At 37.5% G+C, this 16,120-nt stretch overlaps 1 protein-coding gene across 20 annotated transcripts in view; it reads right to left on the bottom strand.

Annotated features, from left to right (window-relative positions):
• Positions 1–16,120, bottom strand: part of Lpp (LIM domain containing preferred translocation partner in lipoma) — an 847,859-nt gene that overhangs the window by 713,689 nt on the left and 118,050 nt on the right. For 3 of the 20 annotated variants that reach the window (XM_087187008.1, XM_087187009.1, XM_087187011.1), the window contains one exon: positions 14,720–14,785. The exons of the other annotated variants lie outside the window; for them this stretch is intronic. The gene's annotated coding sequence lies outside the window, so the exon portion shown is untranslated. The remainder of the gene's footprint in view (positions 1–14,719; positions 14,786–16,120) is intronic. 20 annotated transcript variants of the gene reach the window in all.

A 16,120-nucleotide genomic window follows, 5' to 3' on the forward strand; every position in this document is an offset into this window, starting at 1 on the left:
CTCCACCTCTTCAAAAAAAGCACCAGTCACAGTAGCTTCACAGGGAAATTCTATCATATTTTTAAGGAATTGATTGTATAAATGTTATTTTTTAAATAATAGAAAGGAAAAGCTTCCTTATTTTATAATGCTGTAAGTATAATATTGATACTAAAACCTGACAATGCATATACACACACATAGTTTTCAAACAAACTCACTATGAAAGTTGATGTGAAAATCATTAATAAATTATTGACCTCTACATTCCAGTAACACCAGGAAGAAATCCTCAGACTCTGACCAAATGTATATTCTTCCAGTAATACTAACATAAGACTATCATATTTGAAAATTTTATTCCTATATTGCACCAAATTCAAAGGACAAAAGATAAAATATAGTATATGATATTTTCTTAGAATGTATTATGAGGGCCATAGTTTTTAAGAACGATAAACATTTAACAACCAATCTCAATTAAAAAATTAAAAATACTCTCAAAATAAATATGAATACTTATTAACATAATAGTAACATAATATATATCTCAAGAAAACTCTACAATTAATAACCATCTCCATTAAAGACAAGAAAAGAACAATATTCTCACTGTTATTTAATATTTACTCTTCTGGAGATAGAAATACAATTAGAAAAAAATATGAGTCATAAGATTATAAAGAAAAAAGGTAAATTAGAACTACTGGCAGATCATTTGACAATTTAACTAGAAACCTAAAAGAATCCATTAAGAATGATCCAATAATGAGAAAATTTACTAAAGTGGTTGAGTAGAAAAATCAATACACTGAATTCAAGATCCCCCCCACACACATATACAAAAATGTGTAATAATTAAATATTGTAGTAAGTTCAACTAGAACAGACAAAAAATAAGAAGATAAGCATCCAAGAAATATGCATGTTCTATGTGAAGGAAAACGTAAGTGTTCATGGGACATAAAAGAAGATTTCAAACAATAAATAAAAAATAAAATAAAATATAATACAATAAAAATAAAAAATAAAATAAATAAAAGTAATAAACATATTAAAAATGCATATTGTGCAAAATTAATGAGTAAATTACGAGTGGTTCCCATAAAAATTTTCAGCAGAATATTATTTTGAGAAATTCTGACAAGTTCTTTCAAAAGTTTTTATGGAAAAATAAATAAGCATAAAAAGTGAAAATGTTCCTGTACAAAGAGGAACAAAAGAGAGGTAGCCCTATCAGATAAAACATATTATAAAGCTATAATAAGCATGAAAATGGTGCATGAAGTAATAAATAAATGGAACAGAAGGTCCAGACATAGATACAAATCCTTGAACATCTAAAGTACTAAATACTTAAATAATGAGAAATTTAATATACAATAAAGATTCTTTTCAAGTCTTTTTCAAGCATGAAAAAGACATACTCCTCAATAAAAACTGTTTGGAAATATGGGTTTGGAAAAAAATTGTCAAAATAGATCCGCACCTCACATATTTTACCAAAAAAAAACTCTAATGGATGACAGGAGGGCGAAACAGAGGAAAGGAGAGACAAGTGGGGAAGGAAACAGAAAGAGATCAGAGAGAAAGAGAGGATGTACTAATTAGAAGGAAATTTGGATATCTTTTTTTCAAACAATTTGAAAGTAGAGAAGACATATCTGAATATCATACAATATCCAAAAACCCCAAAATCAAAAATTGAATTGAAATATAATGTTTTTTAAATCTGCAGGTAAAAAGACCAGTGCAAAATGGTGGAGTATTACAATTCCTATCACAAAGGATTTTCCTTGTTGTTATTGTTGTTTTATTTTATTTGCCATGTTGGGGATTGAACCCTGGACCTGGAAAATGCTAGGCAACTGCTCTATCACTAAGATACATCAGTAAATTTCTTAACTGTAATAAATCAATAAGCGAAAGTCCAACAATACAATAGGCACAGGGCAATTCTTAGGAATTACAAGTAAGTAATATTACTTGTAATATTTTTAAAAAGCATATTCAAAGTCATTTGTGGTAACAAAAGCAAACAAAAACTACAGAATTTGACATAATATGAATATTAAAATGACTGTCTTTTAAATATATGATTACATGAAAAAGCAAGATGTAAAAAAGTATGTCTCCTCCTTGTGTAAATATTTTATATATGGTGAATTTTAAAGGGGTCCATATATATATTTAGGTATTCTATATTATATTTTAACCTAGGTTATTTCTACAAGGGTAATACGGAATAATGATCAGGTTTGGTTCTAGGTAAAAATAAAAAAAGATTTGTATTTGTACACATTTTAATTTTAAGCTATATTTGAGTTGCTTATTCAAATTAACTTCGTTTCTTTCAGAAAGGATGGAACCAAGCACTGTGACACAGGCCTTTAATCCCAGCTATTCAGAAGGCTGATACAGGAGAATCACAGGTTGTAGGCCAGCCTGAGAAACTTAGTGAAACCTTGTGTCAAAAAATAAAAAATAAAGACTAGACAATAAAACATCAATGGAAATGTACCATAGAAGCCAAAGAAGCCAAACAGATGGTCCAAGACCTTCCAAGTCTATAATTTGATCAGGAGCACCAGAATGAGCACGACAAAGGTATCAGAGTTTGAAGCCTACTGTTGCTCCTTAGTAGCTCTGACTTTCTGGAAGTTCTTTATTCTCTCTGCACTTCATTTCATCGGCTATGAAACAGGAAACTGAAACCTACACCTCAACAAGCTGTTGTAAAAAACTGAAATAATATGTAGTAAGTTACCTAGCCCAAGGTCTGGCAAGGAATCTATGTTCAGTAAACATGAACTTCCTTTACAACTACATTTCGGGTGATGGTGGTGACAGTGATGACCACGAAGATGGCAATCAAGACGATGCTCTGCCCAACCACACACCCTCCAACCAACACCCACCCACCATTCTGGGCTCAGCTTCCCTTCCAGTTGCCACAACACCCAAAGTCCCCACGAAACAAAAGCTAATCACAATTCTACATACCAGTCAGAGGATGATTACAAAGCACTGATTCAGAGACATGAGTGCAGCCCCTCTACATTAACGTGGCAGGATGAATGGGTTGCCATTCCTCTAACTTTTGATTGCAATATTTTATGAGTCAGCAAGGAATGGCAACTTTCCCTCAATTCCACTGGCTACTCATGCTTAAAGTTTTCCATCTTTCACCTGCCAAGCACCTACAGCAAACGCATCATTGGGCCTCCCTGGGCTGTCTCCTTGGGAACACACAACACACACCAATGGCCCACTGTCTTCCAGATACTAGAGGACAACATGGTTCTTCTTGTAGTACACAGAAAGCTGAGCTTTGTCATCTTCCAGAAGGGAAGGGAAGGGAAAGGCAGGAAATTTTAATGAAAACCTTCTCCTAATAGACTGATGGCACCCCTAGAACCTTGGAACTCAAAGACTTAATAATAGAAGTCAAAGAAGACATTCTCAGAACACAGGGCTTGGTGGTAGTGGTGGTGGCAGTGGCAGCGGCAGCAAAGAAGGTTTTGAATGTTTGTTTTGTTTTATTTTTCTCTCTTTCTGTGTGTGGTCTTTGAGAAAGATTCTGTTATGGTTGCTATCAATTCTCATTTAAAGAAATAAGGACAGTGGTATTAATAATGAAAGAAAAGTACTCCTTTTTACTCGCTGTGGTCTACAGGAAGTTTCACATTTCACTCAGATCAGAACTCCGTGTTTTACTGATGTGAAAGTATGTGGTTTTGTGATAGCCAAGTTCTTCTAATATTTAACTTTCTGTTGTTTTTCACTTGCAATTTACAGTAAACGAATCCCGATTTTCCCCCTTTGTTAAAATCAGCTCATCTTCAAAACAACCAGGGCATTTCACACACGGCATATTTCATGAAAAATCGTACAGGCCAGAGGGTATGTAGCCCAAGTTCACTGGATTACACAATCTCAACTATGTAAGAGATTGCTCAAATTTTAACTTTGGAATCCACAGGGCATAATTATTCTGGAGATACTCAGAAGAAAGCCAAGCCCTGCCTTTGTTTATCTCCCCTTTCCCGTAGTGACTTTTCAACCTACCATTTTGGTTAAACGTAAATAGAGAAATCAGGGATCTTCAATCAATTCACAATGAGGAAAAAAACCCTCGCTGTCATCCTCCGCTTAAGCATGATCTTCACCTTGGCTACAGTGCTTCATCTTGGAAGTTCTTTCTAGGTGCTGTTTAATCATCTGTCAACCCTGTGGACTCCAGGAGGCATACTGTATGCCCCAACACTAAATATTAAAGGAAACTGAGGCTCAGAAAGAGCAAGTGATTCTCTCAAGTCACCAACAAAGCCCCCCCCCCCAGGTCCTTGATCCAAGTTCTATCATTCCAGAGCAAGGGTCTCTACTATACCTGTGGACAGCAACCTAGATTTCCGTTTATGTGTTTCCTTCAATTCTTTGCACCAATCACCTGCTTTTAGCTGCTTCATCATGATGTACTGTAACTCCACCAGAAAGGGTGACAATCAGCACATGCTCAGTGGTGCTACCATCTGCATCCAGGTTGGTTTTAACTGTTCAGGGCCTGGGCCACGTCAGTGGTTAAGCATTTTCACTATCACCACCAAAGCCCTTAAATTGTCAGATGTCTCAGAAGCAATCTATTGCTAGTAACTATTAAAGTTGAAAAGCTCCAAATGATTTGTTACTATTTAGAAACTAGTGTCCTTTTGAAGTTATCACTATGACATTGTCACACATTCTCCCATTTCCTCTCTGAGACACAGTTGGAGGTAATTCTTCAGACATTTCCCCTTAACCACACTCTGCTTTCCCTCTATTATGGCCCACAGTGTCCTGTTAGGTGAATATTATCCACCCTACATGTCTTAGAAAAATAACAGTTGACAGCAACTTTCTGTAGATGGTGGGGGCAGAATGATCAATAAGGTGGTTTTCCTAGAAAGGTAAGAGAAAATCAGAATTCACTAGAGGCTGGGAAAACCCCCATCCTCAGTCCTGAGTTTATTAAAATGCCCCACCTGTCATCCCTAGTCACCTCGCTGAGAAACCTATTACCCAACCTGCACACCCTTTTGCACCTGCACACACGCGCATGCACTGAAAAGCACAGGATGACTGCAGTCTGATGCCGTAGGAGGCCAAAACTAGCCCTCAGTTCACTCATTACATGTCAAGACAATTTATCCTAACAATGTCTAAAAGTTAAACAGCGCCTCTCAAATGTTAATGAAGTCATCCTGAACATCACCGATACTGGATTATCTCATAGGTCTAAGTATGGGCTATCTGTCTCTTTCAATAGACTACACACGCTCTGTGGTGAAGGACCAGTTATTCATTCAAAGAAATATTCACTGAGCTAATACTATGTGCCAGGCATTGATTTAGAAAGTGAAGATATGAAAAAAACTACAAAATAAAAAAGACTACACTCCTATACTCATGGAGCTTACATCCTATGATAAACATACAAAAATCACAACCAATTAAGTAAGCAAATAATTTTGAAGCGATAATAAATGCGTTAAAGAAAAATACAACAGTAACCAGGGGATAAGGAGTACCGGTGTGTATATAGGAAAGGAACAGATATTATCTGTTGATTCCAGTTTTAACCACAGACTGGGAGCTTTCATACATGGGTCTCACTCTGGATATTCTGATTTTATTCTTTGGGAGGAAGGCTGGGGAAGAGGATTTTAAGGGCTATGGTAATTCTAACATACAACCAAGAATGAGAACCACCAGCATACATGATTTTAAAGGACTTCATTTAAAACCCAACTGGCACTTCCTGTCTATGTGGCCTCAAGAGTCTGTCTTTCAAGTGTCCTAATCTACAAAACAGAAGTGTATTAGTGATAGATACCTCTTTAGGGTACTGTGAGAATTAAAAGACATACATGAAGTAAAACAGAGGGCTTAGCACATGGAAAGGACCCAATGTTTGCCATCGTTTATGACAACCCCAGAGTACAGTGTCAATGTCAAGTCATTCAACTTAATGTTCCTTTCCTATGAAAAGTTCCAAGTCACATTTAGTTAAGATGCACAGTTTAAAATCTGCACAAAGTTGTGAACTGGGGGGCTTCAGACTGTCTGGTCCTCGATGAGCTTGGTTTCCCGTGTACTGGGTGGACTTTTACAGTACTTCGTTACTGTTTTGAGCCTAAGTTGTTGCTCCTACGTATGATCACAGTTGTATTTTCCCTTCCATGGGGAAATATTTCTCACAGTGTAGGAAAAGTATTTAAATGATCTGTCTATATTTTATAAAGCTAAAGATTTTGTACAGAATCTGGAAACAGAGCATTCCATGTACCAATAACTGGATGCCCAGGTACCCACCGCCTCTTTAGCAGAAGATGCCCCCTTAATCTATCCACATCTCACATTGGACCCTGTAATTCTCTCCCCAAACACAAGAACAGGTCATGTCCAGTTTTATCGGAATACTTGTACAGTCACCTAAAGAGAAAAGAGTAAAGAAAAAAACACAATGTTTCCTGTACCCAAGACTGTACAAGTGAGAAAACTTTAAGCTGGATAAAGGGCTTTGTGTTTCAAGAAGACTTGCCTGGCTCTGTAGGCATATGGTCTAACATTCCTGGATACTTAAAAAGGAACTTTAAAGACATTATCTCTTTTAATCCTCAACTCTGTGTGATACTTTTCATTATCGCTATTTTCAATGATGAGGAAACTGAACCTTGAAGAGGATAATCAGTAGCCTTCAGTCTTACATACAATAAATGGCAAAGGCAGATGCGGAAACTAAACTGTCTTGGTTACGAAGACAAAACTTCTGACACAATACATTTCCAACACCCAGAAAACTGTGTGATGTCATTAAGTCACTGAGCAGAACAACAGCTGGATAAAGAAGTGCTTTGTAAAGAACAACATTCATTTAGAATGGGGTATGCATCTTGCTGCCCAAGATATTCTCTGTTCGCACCATTATGGATGACATCTGTTCAATAACTTCATGCAGCTACCTTTCAGACTTTGCTAGACCTTCAGATTCCACAATAAACCTGTTCCTTTTTCTTTCATTTCTCATAATGACAGCTCTACTCTAAAATATACAGACTGATTACAAAAAAGAAAAAAAAACATTTTGCATGTTTTGTCTGTGTACATGTATTACGTTGAGAAAGACCAAGACCAATGACCGACATGGAAGACCAAGATAAAATAGGGCTGACCTCAAATATTAACTCTTTGCTGAAGCCCCCTAGACTCACCCTGTCAGAATTCACCTGCCTGCACCTCCTAATATAGGTCATTAGTGCCTAGTTCAGCGTTCTCTTTCACATTACATGTATGTGTTGCATGTCAACATTCCCCTCAAACTATAAGTTCCTCGAGAGAAATAAATATGTTTTATTCACTTTTATACTCCTACAACAAATCATCCCCACCACCACTATTGAGCACACATAATGAAATAAAACCAGGTGTTCAGTAAGATGGTTGTTGAGTTGAGGGCTACAAAATAAGAGCAAGTTTAAGGTAAGATTTATCATCTTCTAATAACATTTCTTTAGATGATGCATATTTAGCATTGAGTGCTTACAGCATTACATTCTATGTAGATGCAAAGATCAATTTCATAAGTGTCTCACTTCAAAGAATGTACCATCCACTAGGACAGACAAAGGAGCATAAATAACAGTAATGCAGGAGAGAAATAAAAATTAAATCTCCTCAATGATAGAAACCAAAAAAGAAAAAGTTCTGAAAATGGATAGCAATGTGTGAACTATGAATTTTCTCAGTATTTTGTCATAATCTGTTTTAAGTGGCCAATTAAAACACTTCCATCCAAATAAATATGCAATTTCTTTCTCTGATAATTTACTGACATTTCTTTTCCGAAGTTGCTGACATTTAGCTATCAGAAGAGCTGTTAAGAAAGGTCTCAGCCAAAAAGGGGAATTCAACTTTTATTTTTAAAGGAAGCTTAAGAGAAAGCATCATTGTATTGCAGCAATTCTGCAAGAGCCTGACTTTTCTGACAATATAACTGCAAAGAAACTTGAGTCAAAACACATAAGAAAAGAAAAGATGCTCAAGATATTTCAAGTCTACAATTATTTGCTGAACACATGCTAAGTGCCAGGAAATATATTAAGCTCTTCAGGGAAACAGAGCTTAGCCTCTATTTGGGATAACAGTTAGTTACTGGTTGAGGAGATGACTGTAAGATGTAACTTTATGATCAGCAGCGAGGAGAATGGGGAAAAATAAGTCTATGAGATTGAAAGGGGAAAGATATTACGTAAAGTAGGATCTTTATTAATAAATGTGGATGGCACCATGAAAAGAACACTAAGTTAAATAATTTAACATTTACTTTAGGTGTCTGGTTCTGCCAGTCTTTGGGGACAGAACTCTAACAAGTAAAAGCCGAGGTTTTAGGCATTCATTTTCTTCCATGATTAAAAAGGAGCCTTAAGACTGTTTAGCTCACCCACTGGTCACTGTCTACACACAAATGCAAGCATTCAGTTAAACTACCCTCTGAGCTGGAGGTACAGCGAGAGAATACAAATTTTCTATTGTGCCATTTGAATCCACTTACCCTCTTAAATATCTGCCAACCAAGAGATTCAAAAACAGTAAATGGAGCAGCTCCACAGAATTTGATATTTTTATTAAAACCTGCCCAACTTTAATTTACTAAATCACACGCCATTTCATCATGAAAGCTGTACTACTCCTATGCTATCAACAGGGGACATAAGAAAGCAAGACAGGTAAGCGTGGATTTCCACCAGGACTCTCCCTCCGTTCTATGGCACAGAAGGTATAGGGTAATAATAGGTCCAGCCACCATTAGCAGATACTAGCTCTGTTTATAAGAAAAGTGAGAATATTACTTCCCACTACAAATGGTACTAGTCTTTCTTTCTCAAATCATATTCCTTTTCAAATACTTATGTTGCAAATTATTACTAGCCAAACTTGCCTTTTTTAAAAAATCAAACCTCTGGGAATAGCACTGGGAAACTCTTTAATAGAGGATCATTTTCAAGATGAAGCAAGTCAGGGAACTTCTGCAAGAGTTCTACTCACTATTCACATTAATTCCCTTGCACATTGTGAGCTCTGTGTGTTACTTCTGCCCACAGTGTGCTTCTCCCATCTCTGGCTTGTACTTACCTATCTCTCAGGATCCAGCTTAAACAACCCCTGATTTCCCTAACCTCCATCCTCTTCCTTTTATATCCTGCAGTCTTTATATGTTCTTAAAGTGTACAAATTATGTACCTATATCATCTAGGTTCACCCATTAGACTCTAAGATCTTATTAGAAATCAGAGAAGGGGTCTGATTCACTTATTATTCATTCCATTCATTCATTCAGCACACATTTATAGCCACCTGTCATACAGCACACATTGCAAAAAGCAAGACAAAGACAAATGTCATGAATATTCCACTACAGATGCTGCCTACTGCAGCGCACAGGCCAAATCTGACTCTCTGCATGCTTTTGTTATAAAATTTTATTGAAACTTATCCACACTCAATTGATTAAATACTGTCTATGGCAAAGTTGAGTATTTTCTACACTGACTGAAAACAGAATGAGTGGATGCAACAAAGATCACCTAAAGGCTACAATACCTAACTAAAATAATTAACCATCTGGTCCTTTAGAGAACAAGGTTGCTGATCTCTGTGCTAGTACACCCTCCCACATACCACAAAGTTCCCAGTCAACAGTTAAAATACTTAAAGAATAAAATAAGGATTAAAAGAGAAAAAATCACATAGGATAAGTCCTTTTCACCATCTCCCTCTTCATTCTTAATTATGCCAAAATGAATTCCCGCCCAGAATAGAATGTCTTTAGCAAAGACACAGTTTAAGCGTGATAAAAAAGGAGGGAGCAAGTTTCAAACCTATGGAAACATTAAGAACTAAATAAATTTGCTGTGATTTCAGAACTCAGGGCTATTTCAGGCTCATTTGTGATTGTAACAGCTGGGCTGGCACAATATATTACAATAGCTGTCTTTTCTGGCTTTCTAGAGCATATAAAAGTTGGGGGAGAGTCACTGCATTTCATTGATTTGTTTGCCTTCCTAAAATGTGTCTTGTGAAGGACACCACTGTGCCTTTTGGGCCAGGTTGAATAAAGAGACTCAGGTTAGGCTAAAGATAAAGACAAGTAGGGAAATGAGGAAAAACCCCATTTATGAATCCAAACTTCCACCCATATCCTCAGAGGGGTCTTCTTTGTCATGTCCATGTGAAAACCCAGTCCACTCCCACAAAAAGGACAGAACACTGTGCTGTTTGCAGGGTCCTTTCTGAAAGCTGAGTTGCTATGAGATTGAAAGTGGAGAGCCCACGCCCAGTAAGGTCTTACAGGTCCTCTGCCTGGCTTCTGTAGTTTACGGCAGAGAGTAACAGCTTAGAGCAAAACAACCCCATGTCCTACAATAGCTATGCCATTCCTTAGCTGAGTCCCACACTTAGGTGGCTAACTGGACGGACAAGGAAAACGATACAGAGAAGAGCAGGACCAGATAGACGAGCAGGGATGGACAAAGAGAAGGACAGAACTCGGGCCAATGGAGATGGCAAGAAGGTAAGGAGACACACAGAAATGCAGAGGGATACAGAGATAGATCCATAAGAAAAAGATTAATCTCAACACTGAAATACTAGAAAATGTCCTCTCAGAGACTCCTGTTCCTTAAATTTTCATTTTAAAGAATATTCAAAAGTATTTCTTCATCATTCTGTCATCACAGCCAAAATGTGATAAATATAGTATTATGTGTAAGTCCAGCAAGAGAAAATGAATCCTTTTGAGAAAGCCAAATCTACTGTATCCTCCTTTAGAAAGGAAAACACAGTCTTCCAGAAAGCATAAGGCAACTTATTCAATGTAGCAGATTTATAAAACTAAAACACTTTTCAATGTTTCTCTAATTAATGCTGTTTAATTAAGGCAACTTGGTCTAAAACATTCAGTTCTGATCACAATTTTCTGTAAGTTAACAACTGTACAGGTTGACTTTACCTTAACCAAAATCTTCACTGAAAAGTACAGCTGAACTCCAGCCTAATATGTTACAATTTAGGATGAAACAAAACATTTCAAATTCCTCTACCATAAAAACATGGACGGCAAAGAATCCTTGGCTTTAAAACAGGCTCCCCTCTTGGTAAGCATTGCCTGGCACCCCTTGGTATGCATTATTGCCTGGCTTTAAATCAAGTTCTCTTCTTGGTAAACAACTATCATTTAATAATGGAAACAACAGTCAAATATAATGCAATATCACAAAATTATCAAAATATACATTTTGAAGAATGTCAAATGCCATAGAAAGATGTTTAAAAATAGTATTATAAAGAATAAAAGATATATATAGATATATATACATATGTATATGGATGAAACACTATTCTCCTTTAAAAAATAGTGTGGTTACATACGTTACCTAAAACCCAGTATCTCTGAATGATGGGACTTATGGGTGTTTTAATTTTCTTCATAGTTTTCTGCATTTTAATTTTCTAAAATGGGTTCGTGTAACTTCTATAATTAAAAAGACAAGTTTGTTCTATTTTAGCAAAAAATAAGTCCTTAGCTAAGAAAGCAAACAGAATAATATTTTTCTCTGCAGAGGATTTGCCCATGTATTAATTCATCTGATGCAAGCCAGGCAGCACAACTCATTCCTGCAGTCCCAGCACCCAGAAGGCTGAGAGAAGGATCAAAAGGTGGAGGCTACCCTGGAGGACACACAGCAAGTCAGAGGCCAGTCCGGGCTACACAGTGAGACCTTGTTTCAAAAAACAAACAAAAACAAATAAAAATCAACGTCTCAAAGGAGTTAGGCATGATGATCCATGACTGAGTAGTCAAGCTCACAGAGCAAAATGTGGCAGAGGCAGACTTGACTCAAGGTTTTCCTGCTTCTCAGGCAGGAGAGTAGAGCGTGGCAAAGATGGCTAGGGAAGTAGGCATGCTCTGTTCATTACAAGATCCAGGACACATGCATGGAACAGTTCTCAAAGCCCTGCACATGGACTTCTAGTGAGAACTCAACCATGTTTTCAACAGGATGGCATAGACCTGACCTCATGCAGAGAAGTGGGATCCCAGCAACACCTTTCAGGACAAGATGTAGGAGTTCTCGCAGGTTTCTTCGAGATTTGGACAATATTATGGACATACCAAGGCCATGAAGAGCTTGCTATCATAACTTTCCATAATAGCCCACACTGTGTTTCCCAGTCATGGTGTGTACTTTTTTTTTGCTTTTATCCTCTTTCTTTACTCAGCCCAAGCTTGCTCTGCAGAGCCAGTTTCTCCCCAACTCTTCACTTTTACTTTCTCAAATAATCTTAGCCACTGCTTCTTGCTCATTTTGTTCAACTCTTTGTTCGAGACAAGAAGAACCTGGAATCTAACTCCAGAAGGAGAGGTGGGCAACCCAAAACATGGTAAAGTTTAGTTGGCAATCCACTTTTAGAAACAGGCTACCTGGTAACATTTTCCTATTATCTTGTTTATAATATCCATTCATTTTTCTCAGAGAAGTTTTGATTTTTTTTAATTTTCCAAAAGAGCACCAAATCTTTTCATTTTCTTCCCATCTCAAAGTTCCAAGATCCTACTTCAAAGCAAAAACCTGTACCTATAGTCTGCCTGGGTCTCTGTTCAAAAACTTCAGAAGTGCTTACAGTCGCTATTTTCATGAATTCTCATAATTCTTATGAAGAAGATGTCCAGGAACAATGTTTTTTAAAAGATACAGTATGGTCTACAAAAGGCAACAGAGGAAGACTCAAAAGCTGCTTATGGGACCAGCACACTGAGGGAGAATTAGGCAGCTCACATCAAGGGGGTCTCGGAATGACTCAGCAGCCCTGCAGCAGTGGGTGACTTTCCTCTCCCATTCATCAAACAGCTTTTTCCATTAAATGTACTGACGCTCTGCTCCCCAGAAAGAGGGTAAGATCAATTCTGTAGTTTTAAAACAAGGACCATACAACTGCAAACTTATAATAGGGTCTCCCCGTGGTACACTTCAAAAAGCCCATGGAGAGTCCAAGGCTGGACGAAGAAAGAAAAGTGGCCTTTCACCTCAGCCAGTCAGCAAATTGCCCATCTGTCTGGTCTGGTCTTTTCTGCTAAAGAGTTGACTGAGTTTGCCAAAATCTGGTTGGTTACTAAAAGGCTCCATCAGATTAATTATACAGACGCCAAGCAGAAGACTGCGCTTGTTTAGGGCCTGAGGGCAAAAAGAGAAGTTGGGTCTTCAAGGAATCTTTGAAGTCTATAGAATAAGACGGAGTTTCATTATCCTCACTTTCAGTGGGGCTGAGCTACATAGGAACTCCTGCCCTCAGTCTCTCCTCACCACGGAAACTTCTGGAACAGAATCCATACAACATACATGCTGGAGAAAACGTGTTGCTGGGCAGAACAAATGGCATTATGGGGATGAGCCTGGGGTATAAAAGAAGCAGATGTTCAGGAGGATGAGGCTTTGTTCCCTTGCAGCCTCAGCTAGCTTCCTCTTCAACTGAGACCACACCCTTCATTTGACCTTCTCACTTTCCCTCCCCTGTGTCTTTCTCTCTCTGATACCAATGCATTCGATGTCTTTTTAAAGGCTTCCACTGTAAGTGTACACACAAAAAAAATTAAACTGGTACCCGTGGATTTCGTGAAGGATTGTCACAATTATCTAAGAAAGATTTTATAATACAAATTTCCTAGTCTACACCCAAAGGTTTACGGATACAGAGTGAATTCTGGTGAAACTGCCCTAAGTGAATCTTACCCACAAACTAGGGTGAAGACTACTGTTGTGTGCTGTAGTCATCAGGATGGATGCTTGAGAGAAACACAGGCAAGGAAAGCAATGGCATAGACCGGCTAGTATCCGCAAGAGGACCAAATCGTCAGTGGCCTGTACTCATGGTATGCAAAGAAGCGGGGAGCAGAAACTGGCCAGGATAGTAGAGTGCTGTCTACTCTGGATAAGGAAAGAGAAAAACCCCCGAGAGAGCATGTGGTCTGCTGAAGATGTACAGAAAAGAAGACCCACAAAGTAACCCTGGAGGGAGTTAAACAGGGAGATTTGAGCAGAATCTGACTTTGGAGGTTTGGGTTTCTAAGGCTCTTCACTTCAGGAAAGTTAATCAACTGATCCACATAATATACTCCTTAAATTGTCTTTAAAAAAAGACAATAGGTAGATATAAGTATCTGATTTATCCTCTAAAAATTACTTTAAATACTGATGACACAATGTTGGGCTCCAAAAAAACCCTGAACTGAAAGAAATTTATCAAAGATGCACAATCCATTATGGCTACTACATTTCTAATCAAATCTCTTCTACCAAAAAAAACAGAGAACTTAACAAAGTACAAAGTACATCTGCTCTGTTCCTTTGACTGTCAAAATCAAATCCAATTCAATTATCTCATGAGTCTCTAAATAAATCTGATTGTTTCACTTCTATATGAAATCCCCAACATGAAACTAAGAATTAAACTGGCCAATGAACCTAACCCAAGTGTCCTTAAATAATGATCTTTAGATTTGTTTCTGTTTTCTTGCTTGTAAAGTGGAAATTACAAATTTTAATTAATGATCTAGGGAGGTGTTCGATGAGATTGACTGTTACTTATGTCTAATTGCTAAATAAACTATTGACTCATTTGTTTCCTATAAGCAACATATACTTACTATTTCACACCATCAATCTTTTTAATTTCCAATTTGGAAGAATTCCTTCTGCTTTCTTCAAAATTCCTAAAATAATGATCAGTTCAGTTATATACTCCTACCTATAGTATTATTATGTAAAGTATGCCTTTTCCCCATGGATTTCTTTATCCTATGACATTCCCTGAAAGATGTCTAGGAGTGATCCTCACAAGGGACATCCATAGTTTGACATTGTGAAGTGGCAGTGATTTCTGAGTTGGGCCTGATTCTTGAACTGATGACCATGACAGCATTACACAAGACCTGTTTACTCAAACGTGAGTTATCTAAGGGTGTCCTTCAATTGAGATTGCACAAAGCAGATTAACCAGCCTGGATTACATCATTCTCTGCTCCGAAAACTGTCCCTGGTTCCTCACTTTTTTTATTTTTTTGTATTAAATTCTTTTATTGGTACATTGTAGGTAAACAACACAATTACATTTCTCATTGGGAATTATACCTTTATATAATGCATCTTGGTTCTTATTTTTTCCCCATTCCTAGCCCTCCCTTCACGCCCTCCACCCTTCCCTACTTAGAAAGACTTTATTTTCATTTTTTCCATTTCTCATCATTTTTTCCTTTCCCTTCTTTCCTTTCCCCTGTGCCTCCCACTACCCCTACCCCTTTGGACCTTTTCTTCCTATTTTACATTATCGATTATTCATTCTAATCATTGGTACATTTTAGTTATACAATATAATGACATTCATCATTGGAAATTTGCACCTTTACATAGTCTCTCTTGGTTCTTATTTTTCACCTTTGCCCAGCCCTCCCTTCAACCCCTCCATTCCTCCCTATTTACAAAGATTTTGCTCCTATTTTTCCATTTTCTCATATTAATCCCATTCCCTTCTATCCTTTCCCCTAGCCCTCCCACTTCCTTCCCCTTTGCCCCTTTCCTTCCTATTTCACATTACCTATTATACATTTAGTCCTTATTTACACTTTCAGTTTCTCACACCAGAGAAACTATTTGGTATTTACACATGTGTCCCATTTATTCCACTTAAGAGTATTGCCTCAATGTGCATCCACTTAGCTATAAATGTCTCTAATTTCTCATTTTTTATTGCAGAGTAGTACTCCATTTTATTAAAAAAAAACACATTTTCTTTATCCAGTCTCCAGTTGATGGGCATTTGGGCTGTTTCCAAGTTTTAGCTATTACAAACTGCGCCACTATGAACATGGGTGCACATATATCACTGTGGTATGATTCTTTTAATTCTTTGAGGAAGATCCCCAGCACTGGAATAGCAGGGTCAAATGGGACTTCCAGTCCTAGTTCTTTGAGGTATCTCCATACTGATTTCCACAGTGCTTGCACCAGTCTACACTCCCACCAGCAGTGGAGCAGGGTTCCTCTTTCCC

This window comes from Heterocephalus glaber, unplaced genomic scaffold (assembly GCF_053883595.1).
Source record: "Heterocephalus glaber isolate CG9 unplaced genomic scaffold, H.glaber_assembly_v1.0 deba00001504, whole genome shotgun sequence".
NCBI classification, from domain to species: domain Eukaryota; kingdom Metazoa; phylum Chordata; class Mammalia; order Rodentia; family Bathyergidae; genus Heterocephalus; species Heterocephalus glaber.